This window comes from Oncorhynchus gorbuscha, linkage group LG19 (assembly GCF_021184085.1).
Source record: "Oncorhynchus gorbuscha isolate QuinsamMale2020 ecotype Even-year linkage group LG19, OgorEven_v1.0, whole genome shotgun sequence".
Classification (NCBI taxonomy): domain Eukaryota; kingdom Metazoa; phylum Chordata; class Actinopteri; order Salmoniformes; family Salmonidae; genus Oncorhynchus; species Oncorhynchus gorbuscha.
Window position 1 is genome coordinate 7,678,367 of NC_060191.1, and position 25,169 is coordinate 7,703,535.

Sequence of the window (25,169 nt, forward strand, 5' to 3'; positions counted from 1 at the left end):
GTCAGTCTACCTGCCGTGTCAGTCTACCTGCCGTGTCAGTCTACCTGCCGTGTCAGTCTACCTGCCGTGTCTGTCTACCTGCCGTGTCTGTCTACCTGCCGTGTCTGCCGTGTCTGTCTACCTGCCGTGTCTGTCTACCTGCCGTGTCTGCCTGCCTGCCTGCCTGCTGGTCGTCAGAGCAGCACACTTGTTGAGCTCTGCTCTGCCATTTCTCCAGCGTCCTTGTCATTTCCCTGCAGTGGCATTGCATCAGCTTCTCTCTGTCATACAGGACCATCTCCTTGGTCTTAACACATCTTCCTCGTCTACGTCCTACAGGCTTTCAGACATGTTGACCATCTCAGTTCTACAGGTCTGGTGGATCTGACCTGGTAGCCAACTTTACAAAGTGTTCTCTTTTCACTGGATGTCTATTTGAGGGAGCATTCATGTACACACACACACACACACACACACACACACACACACACACACACACACACACACACACACACACACACACACACACACACACACACACACACACACACACACACACACAGACACACAGACACACAGACACACAGACACACAGACACAGAGGAAACAGATCTGTTGTTGTGGTTTAGAACAGTTGCTCTCTTCCTGTCCCGCACTGGTGACACATTCCAGGAAACCTCACACACACACATCCTTAACCCACTTGCTACCAGTCAGTATACACGCACACTCCTGATGGACAGATAGTTCTAGCATCACCTTGGCAACAGCATGGTTAGTACAGACACCAATGTCTCGCTGACCACACACACAACACAAACCAGGTTTCCATCCAACCATTTTATGCGGATGAATTACCTGATGCATGAATGAGTCACGTCTGGGCTAATGGAAACAGGAAATGCCGGTACAATTTTATAAATGCGACAGACTATTGTTTGGTTGGACATGTTGGGATCTTCTTGTGTCAGTGAAATGATGTAGAAACGCCTTTATGCGCAAATATTGATATAATAACCATCATATGGAAGTCAACTTGATATGTTGTGTGGTCCTCCCACCACAACCTGGGAAGCAGGCAGGTTATTATTAGTCTACAGATGAAATAAGTTCTGCTGAACTTCACAGGGTGGTGAAAGTCCACGGTGATGAGCTTGATGCTTATTCTGGTGAATGATGATCGATGCTTGGCTGCCATTTTACAAATTCAACTAATATCACTATTATCCATAATAATGTCATAATGTAGGTAGCCCACCCTCACTGTGTCTGCCAGCTGTTGGCTAGAGTACATGCCAAGACCAGAGTGGACACATTTGCTCTATAACACAGTTGACAAAACCATCACTCGAGTTAAAAATGCGATGGAAACCCATTTAACTTGTATAATTCATTTGGTTAAATGGGAATTTAACCACAATAGTTATTTTATATGCAGTACATCATCACACACAGCCTTTTATCCTCAATATGTCTGTTTGATGGAAATACATCTATGGTGGGAAATTAGCAGATTGTTTTATGCAGATTTTTAGAATAGTCACATGATATCTTTTGCAAATTGGATGGAAACCTAGCTACTGACACACATATTCCACACATCCTCAATCCACACAAGCCCCTCACCCCCACTTTTTAAATGTTTTATTTAACTAGGCAAGTCAGTTAAGAACAAATGATTATTTACAACGACAGCCTACCCCGAACATACAGTGCCTTAGACCGCTTCGCCACTCGGGAGCCCAATGGGGTCACACAGTCACTAACACAGTATCTTGCACTTACGTAGTTATATACTGCTCAAAAAATAAAGGGAACACTAAAATAACACATCCTAGATCTGAATGAATGAAATATTCTTATAAAATACTTTTTTCTTTACATAGTTGAATGTGCTGACAACAAAATCACACAAAAATTATCAATGGAAATCAAATTTAGCAACCCATGGAGGTCTGGATTTGGAGTCACACTCAAAATTAAAGTGGAAAACCACACTACAGGCTGATCCAACTTTGATGTAATGTCCTTAAAACAAGTCCAAATAAGGCTCAGTAGGGTGTGTGGGCCTCCACGTGCCTGTGTGACTCCCTACAACGCCTGGGCATGCTCCTGATGAGGTGGCGGATGGTCTCCTGAGGGATCTCCTCCCAGACCTGGACTAAAGCATCTGCCAACTCCTGGACAGTCTGTGGTGCAACGTGGCATTGGTGGATGGAGCGAGACATGATGTCCCAGATTTGCTCAATTGGATTCAGGTCTGGGGAACGGGCGGGCCAGTCCATAGCATCAATGCCTTCCTCTTGTAGGAACTACTGACACACTCCAGCTACATGAGGTCTAGCATTGTCTTGCATTAGGAGGAACCCAGGGCCAACCGCACCAGCATATGGTCTCACAAGGGGTCTGAGGATCTCATCTCGGTACCTAATGGCAGTCAGGCTACCTCTGGCGAGCACATGGAGGGCTGTGCGGCCCCCCAAAGAAATGCCACCCCACACCATGACTGACCCACCGCCAAACCGGTCATGCTGGAGGATGTTGCAAGCAGCAGAATCAAATCAAATCAAATGTATTTATATAGCCCTTCGTACATCAGCTGATATCTCAAAGTGCTGTACAGAAACCCAGCCTAAAACCCCAAACAGCAAACAATGCAGGTGTAAAAGCACGGTGGCTAGGAAAAACTCCCTAGAAAGGCCAAAACCTAGGAAGAAACCTAGAGAGGAACCGGGCTATGTGGGGTGGCCAGTCCTCTTCTGGCTGTGCCGGGTAGAGATTATAACAGAACATGACCAAGATGTTCAAATGTTCATAAATGACCAGCATGGTCAAATAATAATAAGGCAGAACAGTTGAAACTGGAGCAGCAGCACAGTCAGGTGGACTGGGGACAGCAAGGAGCCATCATGTCAGGTAGTCCTGGGGCACGGTCCTAGGGCTCAGGTCAGTTGAAACTGGAGCCATGGCGTCTCCAGACTCTGTCACGTGCTCAGTGTGAACCTGCTTTCATCTGTGAAGAGCACAGGGCGCCAGTGGTGAATTTGCCAATCTTGGTGTTCTCTGGCAAATGCCAAACGTCCTGCACGGTGTTGGGCTGTAAGCACAACCCCCACCTGTGGACATCGGGCCCTCATACCACTCTCATGGAGTCTGTTTCTGACTGTTTGAGCAGACACATGCACATTTGTGGCCTGCTGGAGGTCATTTTGCAGGGCTTTGGTAGTGCTCCTCCTGCTCCTCCTTGCACAAAGGCGGAGGTAGCGGTCCTGCTGCTGGGTTGTTGCCCTCCTACGGCCTCCTCCACGTCTCCTGATGTACTGGCCTGTCTCCTGGTAGCGCCTCCATGCTCTGGACACTACGCTGACAGACACAGCAAACCTTCTTGCCACAGCTCGCATTGATGTGCCATCCTGGATGAGCTGCACTACCTGAGCCACTTGTGTGGGTTGTAGACTCTGTCTCATGCTACCACTAGAGTGAAAGCACCGCCAGCATTCAAAAGTGACCAAAACATCAGCCAGGAAGCATAGGAACTGAGAAGTTGTCTGTGGTTATCACCTGCAGAACCACTCCTTTATTGGGGGTGTCTTGCTAATTGCCTATAATTTCCAACCGTTGTCTATTTCATTTGCACAACAGCATGTGAAATGTATTGTCAATCAGTGTTGCTTCTTAAGTGGACAGTTTAATTTGACAGAAGTGTGATTGACTTGGAGTTACATTGTGTTGTTTAAGTGTTCCCTTTATTTTTTTGAGCAGTGTGTATACACACACACACACACACACACACACACACACACACACACACACACACACACACACACACACACACACACACACACACACACACACACACACACACACACACACACACACACACACACACACACACACACACACACACACACACACACACACACACACACACACACACACACAACCCAGTACAACATGTCGGGAAGAGAGGAGGAGAGCGGTGAAAAGTCAATTGACAGGTTCATGTCTGCCCAGAGCTGGCTACAGGAGTACATTAACACCAATATGTGAAATGGCGGGATATAGAGAAAGAGAGAGGCGCTTGAGGTCTGTCCCTAAGGAGGCTGGTGTGTGTGTGTGGTGTGAGGGGAATGTCTTGGGAGCGCAGTGTTACTCTGGTGAAGGTAATAAATATACCCGGCAGCACCTCAGAGATCCAGCTTTACTGACACAATATTATTCTGCTGCCCCAAACCCCACTGGGACAATGGGGTGGTGGGTGTGTGTGTTGAGAGAGTAACTCCAGTTAAAGATTCTGCCCATATGGTTAGGTGCCACTGGGGTCGTCAGAGTCCGTTCCCCTGCAGCCTGGTCTCCAAGAAACCATCACATCAACTGATGCCGCAATTCTCTCATAATCATTTAGTTCCTTATGTAGGCAAGTTGGCATTAAACATGATCCTGACCTGAGCAAGAAGAAGTCCAAGCTCTAGTAACAGGGTTCAACTCTGGGCTCTAGTAACAGGTTCCAACTCTGGGCTCTAGTAACAGGTTCCAACTCTGGGCTCTAGTAACTGGGTCCAACTCCAGGCTCTAGTAACAGGGTCCAACTCCGGGCTCTAGTAACGGGGTCCAACTCTGGGCTCTAGTAACAGGGTCCAACTCTGGGCTCTAGTAACAGGGTCCAACTCTGGGCTCTAGTAACGGGTTCCAACTCTGGGCTCTAGTAACGGGGTCCAACTCTGGGCTCTAGTAACGGGGTCCAACTCTGGGCTCTAGTAACGGGGTCCAACTCTGGGCTCTAGTAACAGGGTCCAACTCTGGGCTATAGTAACAGGGTCCAACTCTGGGCTATAGTAACAGGGTCCAACTGGGCTATAGTAACGGGGTCCAACTCTGGGCTCTAGTAACGGGGTCCAACTCTGGGCTCTAGTAACGGGGTCCAACTCTGGGCTCTAGTAACGGGGTCCAACTCTGGGCTCTAGTAACGGGGTCCAACTCCGGGCTCTAGTAACAGGGTCCAACTCCGGGCTCTAGTAACAGGGTCCAAATCTGGGCTCTAGTAACGGGGTCCAACTCTGGGCTCTAGTAACGGGTTCCAACTCTGGGCTCTAGTAACGGGGTCCAACTCTGGGCTCTAGTAACGGGGTCCAACTCTGGGCTCTAGTAACAGGGTCCAACTCTGGGCTCTAGTAACGGGGTCCAACTCTGGGCTCTAGTAACGGGGTCCAACTCTGGGCTCTAGTAACGGGGTCCAACTCTGGGCTTGGCTCAGTCTGTCTGTCATGTAGAATAGGGAATCCAGTCTGCTATATTCATTACGTTTTTATCTGTGACATTCTAAATGTTTCATCTTGCTGAATGTACCCCAGCAGATTTCCAGGAAGGTTATGGTGTGTTAGGGTGTAGCTATAGGCTGTAGTGTGCATGTGGGTGTAAAATGGGAATATACAGTGGTCAGTTTATTAGGTACACCACCCCGTTCACGAAATGGTTCGCTCCTACAGACAGTGAGCCACGTGGTCTGCTATATAAAGCAGGCAGACATTGAGGCATTCCGTTAGAATGGGCAAAACCAGTGACCTAAGCAACTGAGTGTGGTATGATTGTCGTTGCCAGGCGCTCCGGTTCCAGTATCTCAGAATTGGCTGGCCTCCTGGGCTTTTCACCCACAACACTGTCTAGGGTTAACCCAGAATGGTGCTAGAAACAAAAATCATCCAGTCAGTGGCAGTTCTGTGGGTGAAAACAGCTTGTTGATGAGACATCAAAGGAGAAGGGCAAGAATCATACAAGCTGACAGGCGGGTCACAAACAGGCAAATAACAGAGCAGTACAACAGTGGTGTGCAGAACGGCATCTCGGAACGCACATCCCATTGATCCTTGTCACAGATGGGCTTTTACAGCAGACGACCACACCGGGATCCACTCCTATCAGATAAAAACAAGAAGCTGCTGTTCCAGTGGACACGTGATCAACAACACTGGACAATTGAGGAGCAGAAAAACATTGCCTGGTCCGAGTCCGATGAATCCTGGTTCCTGTTGCGTCATGTTGATGGCAGAGTTAGGATTTGGGGTAAGCAGCATGAGTCCATGGCCCCATCCTGCCTGGTGTCAACGGTACAGGCTGCTGCTGGTTTAATGGTGTTGGGACATGAGTCCATGGCCCCATCCTGCCTGGTGTCAACGGTACAGGCTGCAGTTTTCCTGACACATGTTAGATCCCTTCATGCCAATGAATCAATGTTTGAACGCTACAGTGTATCTGAACATTGTTGCTGACCAGGTGCCTCCTTTCATGGCTACAGTGGCCCAGTACTAGATGGGTGTACCTAATAAACTGTCCACTGAGTTGTATGGTTGTGTTACTGGATGTATAATGTTGTTAGTACAGGACACCAGACTCCTGTAGGATTTGTCTCCTGTTTCTTGCTCCACCTCCCCCTCTCGCAGCACTTCTTGACTTCTATCTCTCTCTCTCTCTCCTTCCCCCCTCATGCTCTCTCTCTCTCTCTATCTCCTTCCCCCCTCATGCTCTCTCGTTGTCTCTCTGTGGAACAATAACCCCAGTGTATGTATGGGTCTATTTTTGTCCCTCCAAGGCCACCAGTGCTCCCCCACCTCCACGTCTCTCTCTCTCGCTCTGTCTCTCTCACTCGGTCTTTCTCACTGTACTGAATGTCCCAGTAGTTGAACAATGACAGCTACACGACCCTAACTGGGTATAGGCTCCTGGCTCGACTCAGCTCCGTCTCCTCTCACTTTGTCCCAGGGACACAGCTTTATTCACATTTCTTATTCACTACTTTCACCTATCTATATATTTCTGACTAGTTACATTCCCTCCGTAGTTTGTCAGGTAGACTTGGTTCTCTCGCTCTCAATTCGAAGGGCTTTATTGGTATGGGAAACGTATGTTAACATTGCCAAAGCAAGTGCAATAGATAATAAACAAATGTGAAGTAAACAATACAAAATTTACAGTAAACATTACACTCACAAAGTTACAAGTTAGGAGACATTTCAAATGTCATATGTCTATATACAGTGTTGTAACGATGTGCAAATAGTTAAAATAAATACATATGGGTTGTAATTCCAATGGTATTTGTTCTTCACTGGTTGCCCTTGTGGCAACAAGTCACACATCTTGCCTCCCAACTTTATTGGCATGGGAAACATATGTTTACATTGCCAAAGCAAGTGAAATGGATAATAAACACTGAATGAAATATGAACAGTAAACCTCTCTCTTCCCTAACTCATCCCTCACCCTTTCCCAGCTTCCCTCTCTGTCTTACATCCCCTTTCCCTCTCCACCCTCCTTTAACCCCCCCTGTTTCTAGCTAGAGGCCGTGTGTCAGTCAGTCACTGTGCCAATGGTACCCAGGCACCACTGCTCACAAAGGGGGGGGGGGGGTTATTGATTGATTGAACCTTTATTTAACTAGGCAAGAACAAATTCTTATTTACAATGACGGCCAAACCCTCCCCTACCCTGGCCAAACCCTCCCCTACCCTGGCCAAACCCTCCCCTACCCTGGCCAAACCCTCCCCTACCCTGGCCAAACCCTCCCCTAACCTGGCCAAACCCTCCCTACCCTGGCCAAACCCTCCCCTACCCTGGCCAAACCCTCCCCTACCCTGGCCAAACCCTCCCCTACCCTGGCCAAACCCTCCCCTACCCTGGCCAAACCCTCCCCTAACCTGGCCAAACCCTCCCCTACCCTGGCCAAACCCTCCCCTAATCTGGCCAAACCCTCCCCTAACCTGGACCACGCCGGGCCAATTCCGTGCTGCCCTATGGGACTCCCGATCACGGCCGGTTGTGATAGAGCCCGGGATTGAACCATGATCTGTAGTGATGCCTCTCGCACTGAGATGCAGTGCCTTAGACCACTGTGCCACTCAGGAGGAGGGTAGGAGATGATACTGTGTACATGTGTGTCAGCAATTGGAGTTCAGAATCAGATTCAAGGCCTCATATGCTTCTAGTGTCACACACACACACACACACACACACACACACACACACACACACACACACACACACACACACACACACACACACACACACACACACACACACACACACACACACACACACACACACACACACACACACACACACACACACACACTGTGTTCACTTTGTCCCTCACAGAAAACCAGCTGTAGATATGGCCACGTTACTCTCCTTCTCGCTATCAATCACTTTTTCCTCTCCCTTTCTCCCCCAGTCTCTCTCTCTCTGTGCTGTTTGGAGGTCATTGTAGTTGGTCCCTCTACATAGTTGAAATAACTCCAACGTTAGAAGTCTAGAAAAGGCCCGCCAAAGCGATCACACAGAGGAAGACGGGCATCCACAGAGATAGAGAGGGAGAACAAGGGAGGGGGGTAAGCAATGTGACCTGGATGACAACAGACTACCAGACGAGCTATGATCTCATCCCCCTCTTTACACCCCCTCTTTCTCCAACACCCTCTTCAACCATTGTCTCTCTCTCTCTTCCCACTCTTGTTTCCCACTCTCCCTCCTCCCCCTTTCTCTCTCCTTGTCCTAGGACTCACCCTGTCTCCTCTTCCCTCCTTCTCTTTCAGCCCCCACCGGGACTCCCTCCATCCCCCAACCAAAAGTTGTAGCTACTTACCACCCCCCTTATATATTCTCACTTACTAACACCTCTCCACACCCTGAGATCTAGTGTCCCAGGGCAGAGATTAGCCCTCCCCCTCACCCTCCACACACAGCCTAGCTGCTGCATTATTGATGGTGTGTGTGGCTCCTCTCCTCTCTGTGCTGTAATGGCTATCTGGTGTCTCCCCCAGGAGGGAAAGAGAGCACCAGAGATGGTTGGAGGAGAGCAGGAGGAGTAGAGGTCAAAGAGGTTAAGTTTGGGGGGGGGTGAGGTCCCATACTGCTTTTCTCCAGCATGGCATTGATGCATTCTGACACACACACACACACACACACACACACACACACACACACACACACACACACACACACACACACACACACACACACACACACACACACACACACACACACACACACACACACACACACACACACACACACACACACACACACACACACACACACACACAAGGCCCACTGTGGGGTCGCTTAAAACCCCATCAAACAGACCTGTGGACATGTTATGGCTTCAGTGTTAGTGGCGCTGTGTGTGTGTGTTTGTCGTGGTCTCTGTTTCTTGTGTTAGTATGAGCAGCCTCTTGTGATAACTGATCCACGGTGACTCAGGACAGGTTTGGCCTCTGGGTGTAACATATAGGACACAGCCTTGGTGTGTGATGAAAAGACACCTGTTGTGGCTCTATTGTCCTCAGAATCCCTGTAGAGAAGACATGTCTGTCCCGTATCACAACACACTACTGGGTTCTGGTTGCTGAGACATTGTTTCCTACCAAGATCACACTCATTAATACACACTATTACTACTCACACTTGTGCTTTCATCCCATGTTTTGCTGGCTGTTCAGGGGGGTGTATTTACCCTGTTATTTACACACACGGTATGCTGTCTCCATATCTGTACGTGTGATGATGATGATGGTTGGTTTTGTAGTCGTTGTTCAGAGGTTGGTAGGCAGAGTTTGTCTATCTACTTTACCAGGGATCCATTTCACTCGTTGACCTGACACGCGATGTGTGTGTGTGTGTGTGTGTGTGTGTTGCCTGTGTCATCTTATCAAAGCTGTGTTTCAGCAACAAATATATATAAAAAATAAATCTGTCAATAATTGAGAACTCCCCAAACTGCCCTTATGCAGTTAGTCAATCTGGTTCACCAAGGCAGACCTATTTAAGCCCACATAGCACCTGTGGGACGGTCATTAAGACTCTAACAGTTTACAGACGGTAGGCAATTAAGGTCACAGTTATGAAAACTTAGGACACTAAAGAGGCCTTTCTACTGACTGAAAAACAGCTAAAGAAAGATGCCCAGGGTCCCTGCTCATCTGCGTGGACGTGCCTTAGGCATGCTGCAAGGAGGCATGAGGACTGCAGATGTGCCCAGGGCAATAAATTGCAATGTCCGTACTGTGAGACGCCTAAGACAGCACTACAGGGAGACAGAACGGACAGCTGATCGTCCTCGCAGTGGCAGACCACATGTAACAACACCTGCATAGGATCAGTACATCCGGACATCACCTGTGGGACAGGTACAGGATGGACAGTGGCAGACCACGTGTAACAACACCTGCACAGGATCAGTACATCCGGACATCACCTGTGGGACAGGTACAGGATGGACAGTGGCAGACCACGTGTAACAACACCTGCACAGGATCAGTACATCCGGACATCACCTGTGGGACAGGTACAGGATGGACAGTGGCAGACCACGTGTAACAACACCTGCACAGGATCAGTACATCCGGACATCACCTGCGGGACAGGTACAGGATGGACAGTGGCAGACCACGTGTAACATCACCTGCACAGGTTCAGTACATCCGGACATCACCTGCGGGACAGGTACAGGATGGACAGTGGCAGACCACGTGTAACATCACCTGCACAGGTTCAGTACATCCGGACATCACCTGCGGGACAGGTACAGGATGGAAACAACAACTGCCAGAGTTACACCAGGAACACACAATCCCTCCATCAGTGCTCAGACTGTCCGCAATAGGTTGAGAGAGGCTGGACTGAGGGCTTGTAGGCCTGTTGTAAGGCAGGTCCTCACCAGACATCACTGGCAACAACGTCGCCTATGGGCAGAAACCCACCATCACTGGACCAGACCGGACTGGCAAAAAGTGCTCTTCACTGACGAGTTGCGTTTTCTTCTCACCGGGGGGGATGGTCGGATTCGCGTTTATCGTGGAAGGGAATGAGCCTTTCCACGAGGTCTGTACTCTGGAGCGGATCAATTTGGAGGTGGAGGGTCCGTCATGGTCTGGGGCGGTGTTTCACAGCATCATCGGACTGAGCCTGTTGTCATTGCAGGCAATCTCACGCTGTGCATTACAGGGAAGACATCCTCCTCCCTCATGTGGTACCCTTCCTGCAGGCTCATCCTGACATGACCCACCAGCATGACAATGGCACCAGCCATACTGCTCGTTATGTGTGTGATTTCATGCAAGACAGTAATGTCAGTGTTCTGCCGTGGCCAGCAAAGAGCCTGGATCTCAATCCCATTGAGCACGTCTGGGACCTATAGGATCAAATGGTGAGGGCTAGGTCCATTCCTCACAGAAATGTCTGGGAACTTGCAGGTGCCTTGGTGGAAGAGTGGGGTAACATCTCACAGCAAGAACTGGAAAATCTGGTGCAGTCCATGAGGAAGAGATGCACTGCAGTACTTAATACAGTTGTTCAGGGACACGTGATTCCATTTCTGTTAGTCACATGTCTGTGGAACGTGTTCAGTTTGTCTGTTGAATCTTACGTTCATACAAATATTTACACGTCAAGTTTGCTGAAAATAAACGAGTTTGACAGTGAGAGGACATGTCTTTTTTTGCTAAGTTTATCTATCAATCTGTCCGTCATGTAGAAAGCCCCCCCAACATCTAGCTACATTTTGTTATTTTGATGCTTTTCAGGGCTCATCTGTACTAGTAGTGGCTTTTCTGCTGTTGTGATGTCATACACACACATGATGTCGCTAGACCTTAAAGGGATAGTTCACCCTGAAATGTTAATTTGTCTGATGTTTTCATATTTCAAATGTGGTCAATATATGTTTAGATCCTGCCATGTGAGTCAGGAGAAAGTTTGAGGCCTCAAACCCTGATGAATGGGATTGGTCGGCATTGACTAGGCCTGATTTTTATCACGGAACTATGGACTCCCGTTCTTCTCTGGCAGAGTAATGGTTATGTAGAGAGGATGTTCGTCATACTGAACAGTAGGTGATCAGCGTTTCCCTCTAATTTAAACTGTCTACAGCCATTGAGTGGCTGCTGCGAACATTCTGACTCAACTCCAGCCACTTTAATAATGGAAATTGATGTAAAAAATGTATCACTAGCCACTTTAAACAATGCCACTTAATATAATGTTTACATACCCTACATTACTCATCTCATATGTATATAATGTACTCTATATCATCTACTGCATCTTGCCTATGCTGTTCTGTACCATCACTCATTCATATATCTTTATTTACATATTCTTTATCCCTTTACACTTGTGTGTTTTAGGTAGTAGTTGTGGAATTGATAGTTTAGAATACTCGTTGGTTATTACTGCATTGTCAGAACTAGAAGCACAAGCATTTCGCGACACTTGCATTAACATCTGCTAAACATGTGTATGTGACAAATAAAATGTGATTTGATTTGAAACACTCCGGTGACGCTAACACCCAGTCTGGCTCAGATTTGTCACATCTTCATGACCACGTGAGGAAATAGCCTCTCAAGTGCATTCAACTCGTCATTCAAGCCTCATGTATATACACTCATTCACTCACATACTGGCTTATTCTCAATCTTGAATACACATTTACATCAAGGTCAGTCGAGCAGGCAGACAAACAAACAAACACTCATGAACATGTGCCCACACCCACCGTCTGTTTCCGCCTTTCACACTTTGAGTTTCCGTTGTACATTTGGGGGAGGGAGGACTAGGTCGTGTTGTTTCCTCTGCCAGTAGGAAAGAGTGACAGAATCAGGGAAAAGAGATGGAGAGGTTTTCATTATGAATAGTATTCCACAGACATAGAAACAGAACCAGTGTTGTGGTCGTGTGTGTTCACTATTAGAGTAGTATCACGGCAGGGAGATCAGTGAGTGTTTCCAGCGCAGGACTGTTGTGGTTGGGTGGTCGCCCTAGCAGTGACGGTGACAGGACTGTTGTGGTTGGATGGACGCCCTAGCAGTGACGGTGACAGGACTGTTGTGGTTGGGTGGTCGCCCTAGCAGTGACGGTGACAGGACTGTTGTGGTTGGGTGGACGCCCTAGCAGTGACGGTGACAGGACTGTTGTGGTTGGGTGGACGCCCTAGCAGTGACGGTGACAGGACTGTTGTGGTTGGGTGGTCGCCCTAGCAGTGACGGTGACAGGACTGTTGTGGTTGGGTGGACGCCCTAGCAGTGACGGTGACAGGACTGTTGTGGTTGGGTGGACGCCCTAGCAGTGACGGTGACAGGACTGTTGTGGTTGGGTGGTCGCCCTAGCAGTGACGGTGACAGGACTGTTGTGGTTGGGTGGACGCCCTAGCAGTGACGGTGACAGGACTGTTGTGGTTGGGTGGTCGCCCTAGCAGTGACGGTGACAGGACTGTTGTGGTTGGGTGGTCGCCCTAGCAGTGACGGTGACAGGACTGTTGTGGTTGGGTGGTCGCCCTAGCAGTGACGGTGACAGGACTGTTGTGGTTGGGTGGTCGCCCTAGCAGTGACGGTGACAGGACTGTTGTGGTTGGGTGGCACCCTAGCAGTGACGGTGACAGGACTGTTGTGGTTGGGTGGACGCCCTAGCAGTGACAGTGACAGGACTGTTGTGGTTGGGTGGACGCCCTAGCAGTGACGGTGACAGGACTGTTGTGGTTGGGTGGTCGCCCTAGCAGTGACGGTGACAGGACTGTTGTGGTTGGGTGGTCGCCCTAGCAGTGACGGTGACAGGACTGTTGTGGTTGGGTGGTCGCCCTAGCAGTGACGGTGACAGGACTGTTGTGGTTGGGTGGCACCCTAGCAGTGACGGTGACAGGACTGTTGTGGTTGGGTGGACGCCCTAGCAGTGACGGTGACAGGACTGTTGTGGTTGGGTGGACGCCCTAGCAGTGACGGTGACAGGACTGTTGTGGTTGGGTGGTCGCCCTAGCAGTGACGGTGACAGGACTGTTGTGGTTGGGTGGTCGCTCTAGCAGTGACGGTGACAGGACTGTTGTGGTTGGGTGGACGCCCTAGCAGTGACGGTGACAGGACTGTTGTGGTTGGGTGGTCGCCCTAGCAGTGACGGTGACAGGACTGTTGTGGTTGGGTGGACGCCCTAGCAGTGACGGTGACAGGACTGTTGTGGTTGGGTGGATGCCCTAGCAGTGACGGTGACAGGACTGTTGTGGTTGGGTGGACGCCCTAGCAGTGACGGTGACAGGACTGTTGTGGTTGGGTGGACGCCCTAGCAGTGACGGTGACAGGACTGTTGTGGTTGGGTGGTCGCCCTAGCAGTGACGGTGACAGGACTGTTGTGGTTGGGTGGACGCCCTAGCAGTGACGGTGACAGGACTGTTGTGGTTGGGTGGATGCCCTAGCAGTGACGGTGACAGGACTGTTGTGGTTGGGTGGACGCCCTAGCAGTGACGGTGACAGGACTGTTGTGGTTGGGTGGACGCCCTAGCAGTGACGGTGACAGGACTGTTGTGGTTGGGTGGTCGCCCTAGCAGTGACGGTGACAGGACTGTTGTGGTTTCTACACCCAGTCTACCTTGACTCAGATACAACACAAAGTAGAGTGGAGGAGAGGAAAGAAGAGGAGGGCAGAGAAGAGGCCAGGTCAGGCAGGTGTGAGTGACAAGCAGCCACACTCAATGATGTGCAGCACTGTGTACGCCTTAATAACAGTAGAAACAGAACCAGACTGATGTACAGATGGATCCCAAATACATCCCTAAGCTACAGACCAAGAACTAAAAGACCGAGCACAAGTAGGCCTCACTAATCCTATTTCCTCTTCTACAACACGCCTTCTAGAACACTCTTCACCTGAGAACGCCTGACAGGGCTAGAGGCAACTCCTCTCCCCCCGTTGGAGTAGGAATCAATATTCATGTCTTGCCCTGCAACTAAACAGCATTTCTGTGACTTAGCTATTGGCCCAAATGTTGGGTTTTTATGTGCTGCCTACTGTGTGCTGCCTAAACTCACAGAAATAAGTGAACATTTAGACTGAGAGCATAGCCTTTCTGAACGTGCTGTCCTCTATGAAGGCTAATCATCTCAGTCCATCAGTATGGGGCGGCAGGGCAACCTAGTGGTTAGAGCGTTGGACTAGTAACCGAAAGGTTGCAAGTTCGAATCCCCGAGCTGACAAGGTACCATTCTGTCGTTCTGGCCGTCATTGAAAATAAGAATTTGTTCTTAAATGACTTGCCTATTTAAATAAAGGTAAAAAATAAAAAATGGCTGTGCTCCACGGACCTCCAGGCTAACTCCCTTCTCCCTGGTCTCCCCCCTCTCCTCCCCAGGGTTTGCCTTTCCAGACTGGGCCTACAAACCTGAGTCGAGCCCCGGCTCGCGACAGATCCAGCTGTGGCACTTCATCCTGGAGCTGCTGAGGAAGGAGGAGTACCATGATGTCATCGCCTGGCAGGGGGACTATGGAGAGTTTGTCATCAAGGACCCTGATGAGGTGGCCCGGTTATGGGGGGCCCGCAAGTGCAAACCCCAGATGAACTACGACAAGCTGAGCAGGGCACTCCGGTAAGGAAACTCAATAACACCAAGCGTGTCCTGCTCCATGTGCTGTTTACACAGGATCCTAATGCACATGACTGTCTTATGGCAGTGATCCAGGCCCCAATTCCTCTCCGAGCTCGGGCTTCGGCCCCAGATATAGGTTTATTGTTACGTTGTGCACGTCTGCTTGACATAAGCTGACTGTTATGACTATGACACCAGTTCTAGCCCCTAAAGCACTGTATACTGTAGGCCTATTGTATTGGCACTGACCCTGACCCTATCTCCCAATACACTTTATACTGTAGGCCTATCGTATTGGCACTGACCCTGACCCTATCTCCCAATACACTGTATACTGTAGGCCTATCGTATTGGCACTGACCCTGACCCTATCTCCCAATACACTGTATACTGTAGGCCTATCGTATTGGCACTGACCCTGACCCTATCTCCCAATACACTGTATACTGTAGGCCTATTGTATTGGCACTGACCCTGACCCTATCTCCCAATACACTGTATACTGTAGGCCTATCGTATTGGCACTGACCCTGACCCTATCTCCCAATACACTTTATACTGTAGGCCTATCGTATTGGCACTGACCCTGACCCTATCTCCCAATACACTTTATACTGTAGGCCTATCGTATTGGCACTAACCCTGACCCTATCTCCCAATACACTGTATACTGTAGGCCTATCCTATTGGCACTGACCCTGACCCTATCTCCCAATACACTTTATACTGTAGGCCTATCGTATTGGCACTGACCCTATCTCCCAATACACAGTTTTGGCAGTGACCAGAAAGCACATGGACTCTGACACTATCTCAAACCCCATATTCCTGCCATGGCGGTGCGGTCTGCACAACGCATCACCGGTGTCACAAATCAAAACAAATGTATTTATATAGCCCTTCGTACATCAGCTGATATCTCAAAGTGATGTACAGAAACCCAGCCTAAAACCCCAGCAAGCATTGCAGGTGTAGAATCACAGTGGCTAGGAATAACTCCCTAGAAAGGCCAAAACCTAGGAAGAAACCTAGAGAGGAACCAGACTATGAGGGGTGGCCAGTCCTCTTCTGGCTGTGCCGGGTGGAGATTATAACAGAACATGGCCAAGATGTTCAAACATTCATAAATGACCAGCATTGTCAAATAATAATAATAATAATCACAGTCAACAGGTCAGCACCTCAGGAGTTAATGTCAGTTGGCTTTTCATAGCCGATCATTGAGAGTATCTCTACCGCTCCTGCTGTCTCTAGAGTAGAGGTCGACCGATTAATCTGAATGGCCAATTAATTAGGGACGATTTCAAGTTTTCATAAAAATCGGAAATCGTTATTTTTGTTCGTCGAATTGTTTTTTTGTGTGTTTTTTTTACACCTTTAATTAATCTTTATTTAACTAGGCAAGTCAGTTCTGAACACATTCTTATTTTCAATGACTGCCTAGGAACAGTGGGTTAACTGCCTCGTTCAGGGAGACTGTTATGCGAATGCAGTAAGCCAAGGTAAGTTGCTAGCCAACAGTAAACTTCTCTTATAAACATTCATTCAAACAGCACTTTCGTGCGTTTTTCCAGCAGCTCTTCGTTGTGCGTCAAGTATTGCGCTGTTTATGACTTCAAGCCTATCAACTCCCGAGATGAGGCTGGTGTAACCAAAGTGAAATGGCTAGCTAATTAGCGTGCGCTAATAGCGTTTCAAACATCACTCGCTCTGAGTCTTGGAGTGGTTGTTCCCCTTGCTCTGCATGGTTAACGCTGCTTCGAGGGTGGCTGTTGTCGTTGTGTTCCTGGTTCGAGCCCAGGGAGGAGCGAGGAGAGGGACTGAAGCTATACTGTTATACTGGCAATAATAAAGTGTTTATCAGAACATCCAATAGTAAAAGGTTAATGAAAAGTCCTATAATAACTACAACCTAAAACTTCTTACCTGGGAATATTGAAGAATCATGTTAAAAGGAACCACCAGCTTTCATATGTTGCAGCAAGGAGTCATCATGCCAGGTAGTCCAGGTAGTCCAGGAGGGAGAGAGGGAGAGAGACCTAGCCCCCCCGACACATGGAAGAGCACCAGTAAGCCAGTGACTCAGCCCCTGTAATAGGGTTAGAGGCAGAGAATCCCAGTGGAGAGAGGTGCACCGGCCAGGGCGGTTCGTTGCCCCAGAGCCTTTCCCTTCACCTTCACACTCCCGGGCCAGTCTACACTCAATCATAGGACCTACTGAAGAGATGAGTCTCTTAAAGACTTAAAGATTGAGACAGAGTCTGCGTCTCTCACATGGGTAGGCAGACCATTCCATAAAAATGGAGCTCTATAGGACAAAGCCCTGCCTCCAGCTGTTTGCTTAGAAATTCTAGGGACAATGTACGTGTAGGTATGTACGACAGGACCAAATCGGAAAGATAGGTAGGAGCAAGCCCATGTAATGCTTTGTAGGTTAGCAGTAAAACCTTGAAATCAGCTAATGCCTTAACAGGAAGCCAGTGTAGGGAGGCTAGCAGTGTAGGGAGTAATATGATACAATTTTTTGGTTCTAGTCAGGATTCTAGCAGCCGTATTTAGTGAAGTTACTTACTGAAGTTTATTTAGTGCTTTATCAGAGTAGCCCGGAAAGTAGAGCATTGCAGTAGTCTAACTTAGAAGTGACAGAAGCATGGATTAATTTTTCTGCATCATTTTTGGACAGAAATGTCTGATTTTTGCAATGTTACCTAGATGGAAAAAAGCTATCCTTGACACAGTCTTGATATGCTCGTCAAAAGAGAGATCAGAGTCCAGAGTAACTCCGAGGTCCTTCACATTTTTATTTGAGACGACTGTACAGCCATCAAGATTAATTGTCAGATTCAACAGAAGATCTCTTTGTTTCTTGGGACCTAGAACTAGCATCTCTGTTTTGTCCGAGTTTAGAAGTAGAACGTTTGCAGCCATCCACTTCCTTATGTCTGAAACACAGGCTTCCAGGAAGGGCAATTTTGGGGCTTCACCATGTTTCATCGAAATGTACAGCTGTGTGTCGTCCGCATAGCGGTGAAAGTTAACATTATGTTTTCAAATTACATCACCAAGAGGTAAAATATATAGCGAAAACAATAGTGGTCCTAAAATGGAACCTTGAGGAACACTGAAATTTACAGTTGATTTGTCAGAGGACAAACCATCCACAGAGACAAACTGATATCTTTCCGACAGATAAGATCTAAACCAGGCCAGAACTTGTCCTTGTTGGCCAATTTGGGTTTCCAATCTCTCCAAAAGAATGTGATGATCGATGGTATCAAAAGCAGCATTAAGGTCTAGGAGCACGAGGACAGATGCAGAGCCTCGGTCTGACGTCATTATAAGGTAATTTACCACCTTCACGAGTGCAGTCTCAGTGCTATGATGGGGTCTAAAACCAGACTGAAGCATTTCATATACTTTGTTTGTCTTCAGGAAGGCAGTGAATTGCTGTGCAACAGCTTTTTCAAAACATTTTGAGAGGAATGGAAGATTCGATATAGGCCGATAGTTAAAAAAAATATTTTTCTGGCTCAGGGTTTGGCTTTTTCAAGAGAGGCTTTATTACTACCACTTTTAGTCAGTTTAGTACACATCCGGTGGATAGTGAGCTGTTTATTATGTTGAACATAGGAGGGCCAAGCACAGGAAGAAGCTCTTTCAGTAGGTTAGTTGGAATAGGGTCCAGAATGCAGCTTGAAGGTTTAGAGGCAATGACTATTTTCATCAATGTGTCAAGAGATATAGTATTAAAAAAGTTGAGTGTCTTCCTTGATCCTATGTCCTGGCAGAGTTCTGCAGACTCGGGACAACTGAGCTTTGGAGGAATACGCAGATTTAAAGAGGAGTCCGTAATTTGGTTTTTAATGATCATGATCTTTTCCTCAAGGAAGTTTATGAATTGTTATACTGCTGAAGTGAAAGCCATCCTCTCTTGGGGAATGCTGCTTTTTAAGTTAGCTTTACGACAGCCATCAAAAATACATTTTGGATTCTTCTTATTTTTCTCAATTAAGTTGGAAAAATAGGATGATCGAGCAGCAGTGAGGGCTCTTCGATGCTGCACGGTACCGTCTTTCCAAGCTAGTAGGAAGACTTTGTTTGGTGTGGCGCCATTTCCGTTCCAATTTTCTGGAAGCTTCCTTCAGAGCTCGGGTATTTTCTGTATACCAGCGAGCTAGTTTGTTATGACAAATGTTTTTAGGGGTGTGACTGCATTTAGGGTATTGTGCAAGGTTAAATTGAGTTCCTCAGTTATGTGGTTAACTGATTTTTGTCCCTTGACATCCTTGGGTAGGCAGAGGGAGTCTTGAAGGGCATCAAGGAATCTTTGGATTGTCTGAGAATTTATAGCATGACTTTTGATGATCCTTGGTTTGGGTCTGAGCAGATTATTTGTTGCGATTGCAAACGTAATAAAATGGTGGTCCGATCATCCAGGAAGGCCATAAAGATCATCAAGGACAACAATCCCCCGAGCCACTGCCTGTTCACCCCGCTATCATCCAGAAGGCGAGGTCAATACAGGTGCATCAAAGCTGTGACTGAGAGACTGAAAAACAGCTTCTATCTCAAGGCCATCAGACTGTTAAACAGCCACCACTAACGTAGAGAGTCTGCTGCCAACATACAGACTCATATCTCTGACCACTTTAAGAAATGAACTTTATAAAGGTATCAATTGTCACCTTAAATAACGCCACTTTAATAATGTTTACATATCCTACATTACTCATCTCATATGTATATACTGCTCTATACCATCTACTGCATCTTGTCTATGCCTATCGTTAGTCACTTTAAGTAAGGCCATTTTAATAATGTTTACATATCCTATATCACTCATCTCATCTAGCCTATGCCGCACGGCCATCGTTAATCCATATATGTACATATTCTTATTCATCCCTTACATTTGTGTGTGAGGTTGTTGTTGTGAATTTATTAGATTACTTGTTAGATATCACTGCATTTCGCTACCCTCGCAATAACATCTCTGTATGTGACCAATAACATTTGATTTGATTTGAAGTTGAGTACTCAAACTGACGTCAACCCAATCTTTACCAGAGATTCAATTTTTTTCCCAATACTGTAAATCTATTTGGTCAAAATGTTCTCTTGAAGACAACGTTAATTTGCTTTGACTAGTGTTCTATTTGTACATGTGCATTTGTGGGACACAACAAAAAAAGAAACCAAGCCAAGCATCACACAATGCTGCTCCCTAAATTCCCTTTCTTAGAAATAATGTTCCAACAATGAGCTGCAGTTTGGGAATAAATTAGTCATTTTCTGCTTAATTTTGTCATTTTCCGCTTAGGGTAATTTGCGGTTGTCACTGGTTACCACCACCACAAAGTCACAATTGTCTATATCGTAAAAATTAATGTCAACAACAATTTTAATCAAGTCTTGGCCTCCTGGACAAAACTCATCCTCATGCAGTGTTCAATGTAGTATTGTTAATCATAAATATTCTACCAAGTCCAGGGCTCCTCACCAAACAGATGTCCTGCACAGAACTCATCCCCATGCAGTGTTCAATGTAGTATTGTTAATCATAAATATTCTACCAAGTCCAGGGCTCCTCACCAAACAGATGTCCTGCACAGAACTCATCCCCATGCAGTGTTCAATGTAGTATTGTTAATCATAAATATTCTACCAAGTCCAGGGCTCCTCACCAAACAGATGTCCTGCACAGAACTCATCCCCATGCAGTGTTCAATGTAGTATTGTTAATCATAAATATTCTACCAAGTCCAGGGCTCCTCACCAAACAGATGTCCTGCACAGAACTCATCCCCATGCAGTGTTCAATGTAGTATTGTTAATCATAAATATTCTACCAAGTCCAGGGCTCCTCACCAAACAGATGTCCTGCACAGAACTCATCCCCATGCAGTGTTCAATGTAGTATTGTTAATCATAAATATTCTACCAAGTCCAGGGCTCCTCACCAAACAGATGTCCTGCACAGAACTCATCCCCATGCAGTGTTCAATGTAGTATTGTTAATCAATTTAGAGAATTCCAAGGAACAGGCGTAATACACTGAATCCAACGTCTGTATATCAAAAATAAGATTTTGGTTTGTAACCCTGAAAAATGTAGACTAATTTCAAATGATCACTATGAGAATAACTGTTCCAGATGGGAGATGCTAATCACTTGGCACCATTCTGTTATTTTACTCTGTTATAATAGATGAGGGTTTTAAAACTTTAAAATAGATGTCTTGACTGTGATAAGGGCTTGGAAATAAGAGCGTCTTATCTGCTAAATTAACAAATCAACGCTGTGCTGTTGCACAGCCATAGGGTTCTACAGGCAAACGCCACATTGCTGACGTTACTACCTTTTTCCAGATTGTGTTCCACGATATAATATAACCTGACGATATTATAGTTTCAATAAATTAATCTTAAATGGCACTTGTTTTTTTATTGAATTAATATACATATATATGTGAGGCAATTTAGCAATTAGGATCAATTATCCGTAATGGTTATGATAAATTAGGCATTGTTGATCAATGTTTGCATTAACCAAAGATAAATGTGCACATATTTGTTTCCTTGATCTAAAAATAGTACTCGAACGAGAAAATATTATGCGGGAACTGGAACAATCAAAAAGGTCAATTGTACTAGTCTGACCACATGCAGCCTATCACATGTGACTCTGAAACTCATCATTTATGGACACCAACTCAGGTCCCATATAGCCTTCTGTTATGGCACCGACCCTAACACCCATTAGGGCCTCACCGTTACGGCAATGACCCCCATACACTGGAACACCAATTCAAGCTATTTTGGTAATGGCCCTAGGCTTACTGTTAGGTCTGTGACCCTGTAGTGTAACGAGCCAGTAATCCATCCATCCAGGCCTCAGGCTGTACAGTATCATCCCCCCGGCGGCTCACTGCTTAGCCTGGATTCGTCACACACTCTGTCCTGATCTCCCTCACAACCACACATACTCACCGTAACACACAATTCACTCACTGATAACAACACAACATACTTTGACATACACTTTGGACGGATCTGTACAGTCTAGAATAATACACAGGTGACACATTGCAATGCAATTGCTTCACTCAGGACAGAATAGGAGCCATAACCTGAGAGAACTTCACAGTTCAACAGCCAAGTATCTAACCTAACCAGCCACCCCTGACTGTTAGAATGGGCTGGCTTGTAGTCTCTTGTATTTCTGACTTCACGAAACAGAGATTAGACTAAGCACTGATAAACCACACATAATCTGGAAGCAGTGAGAAGAGCGATGGGGTCGCCCTGTTTAGGGTGGGGGCTTACGTAAGGTTTCTACTGTGGTGTGATTAACATGGTGACTGTTGCAGATGGGGTCTGATGAGGACAGGCTGGTTTAACACACTAATTGCAAATCGCAGTTTGGAGGAGAGTGTTTTACTTTTGTATTAATTCCTCATTGAATAAGTCCTTTTGGGTCTTAATACATCTTAACGATGTGAGATCCACCTCCTTCCTTCTTATTGCCTCTGCCCTCCACTTCTTCCTTATTCTCTCCTCACACTACCCCATTCTTCTCTTCCTCTCATCCTCTCCTCACCCCTTCTCCACATTTTCTCTGGTTTCATCCTCCTTGTAGTCTATGGATAGTGTCCAGGCCTGTAGAGTCACAGTATTGGAACACATATGAAGCTTAGCTCACCAGTAAGTCCTTATTTATTTTTATTCACACTACTGTTCAAAGTTTGGGGTCACTTAGAAATGTCTTTGCAGTACCCGCAAAACACCAGTATCAACATCAACAGTGAAGAGGCGACTCCAGGATGCTGGCCTTCTAGGCAGCTTTGCAAAGAAAAAGCCATATCGCAGACTGGCCAATAAAAATAAAAGATTAAGATGGGCAAAGAACACAGACACAGGACGGAGGAACTCTGCCTAGAAGGGCAGCATCCCGGAGTCGCCTCTTCACTTTTGACGTTGAGACTGGTGTTTTGCGGGTACTGTTTAATGAAGCTGCCAGTTGAGGACTTGTGAGGCATCTGTTTCTCAAGCTAGACACTCTAATGTACTTGTCCTCTTGCTCAGTTGTGTACCGGGGCCTCCCACTCCACTTTCTATTCTGGTTGGAGACAGTTTGCACTGTTCTGTGAAGGGAGTGGTACACAGCGTTGTCCCAGATCTTCAGTTTCTTGGCAATTTCTCACATGGAATCACCTTCATTAATCAGAACAAGAACTGACGAGTTTCAGAAGAAAGTTCTTTGTTTCTGGCTATTTTCAGCCTGTAATCGAACCCACAATGCTGATGCTCCAGATACTCAACTGGTCTAAAGAAGGCCAGTTTTATTGCTTCTTTAATCAGTACAACAGTTTTCAGCTGTACTAACATAATTGCAAAATGGTTTTCTAATGATTAATTAACAGTTTAAATTGATAAACTTAGATTGGCTAACACAACGTGCCAGGAGTGATGGTTGCTGATAATGGGCCTCTGTACGCCTATGTAGATATTCCATAAAACAATCTGGCGTTTCCAGCTACCCTAGTCTTTTACAACTTTAACAATGTCTACACTGTATTTCTGATCATTTTGATGTTATTTTAATGCACAAAACATTTGCTTTTCTTTCAAAAACCAGACATTTCTAAGCGACCCCAAACTTTTGTGTGTAAAAGATACATATAGATATATAGATATAGATATAGATAGATAGATAGTCTAGTGGTTAGAGCGTTGGACTGGTATCCGAAAGGTTGCAAGATCGAAACCCTGAGCTGACACGGTAAAAATCTGTCATCTGCCCCTGAACAAGGCAGTTAACCCACTGTTCCTAGGACGTCATTGAAAATAAGAATTTGTTCTTGACTGACTTGCCTAGTTTAATAAAGGTAAAACAAAATATTGTGTAATATATATATACATATGGCTACGGTATATGTAACCTTACAACTTCAACTGTGTGTGTATATCTATCTATCTATCTATCTATCTATCTATCTATCTATCTATCTATCTATCTATCTATCTATCTATCTATCTATCTATCTATCTATCTATCTATCTACACACAAATACATTTAAACTCAGTTTTTCACAATTTCTGACATTTAATCCTCGTAAACATTCCCTGTCTTAGGTCAGTTAGGATCACCACTTTATTTTAAGAATGTGAAATGTCAGAATAATAGTAGAGAATTTTTTATTTCAGCTTTTATTTCTTCCATCTTATTCCCAGTGGGTCAGAAGTTACCATATACTCAATGGTAGCAAATTTTTTAACTTGGGTCAAATGTTTTTGGTAGCCTTGCACAAGCTTCCCACAATAAGTTGGGTGAATTTTGCCACATTCCTCCTGACAAAGCTGGTGTAACTGAGTTAGGTTTGTAGGCCTCCTTGCTCACACACACTTGTTCAGTTCTGCCCACAAATATTTTATAGGATTGAGGTCAGGGCTTTGTGATGGCCACTCCAATACCTTGACTTTGTTGTCCTTAAACCATTTTGCCACAACTTTGGAAGTATGCTTGGGGTCATTGTCCATTTGGAAGACCCATTTGCGATCAAGCTTTAACTTCCTGACTGATTTCTTGAGATGTTGCTTCAATGTATCCACTTAATTTTCCATCCTCACAATGCCATCTATTTTGTGAAGTGTACCAGTCCCTCCTGCAACAAAGCACCCTCACAACATGATGCTGCCACCTCATTCTTCGCGGTTGGGATGGTGTTCTTCGGCTTGCAAGCCTCCCCCTTTATCCTCCCCTTTATCCTCCAACCATAACAATGGTCATTA

General features: G+C 46.3%; 1 pseudogene; it reads left to right on the forward strand.

Annotated features, from left to right (window-relative positions):
• Positions 1-25,169, forward strand: part of LOC124005052 — a 91,235-nt pseudogene that overhangs the window by 38,632 nt on the left and 27,434 nt on the right.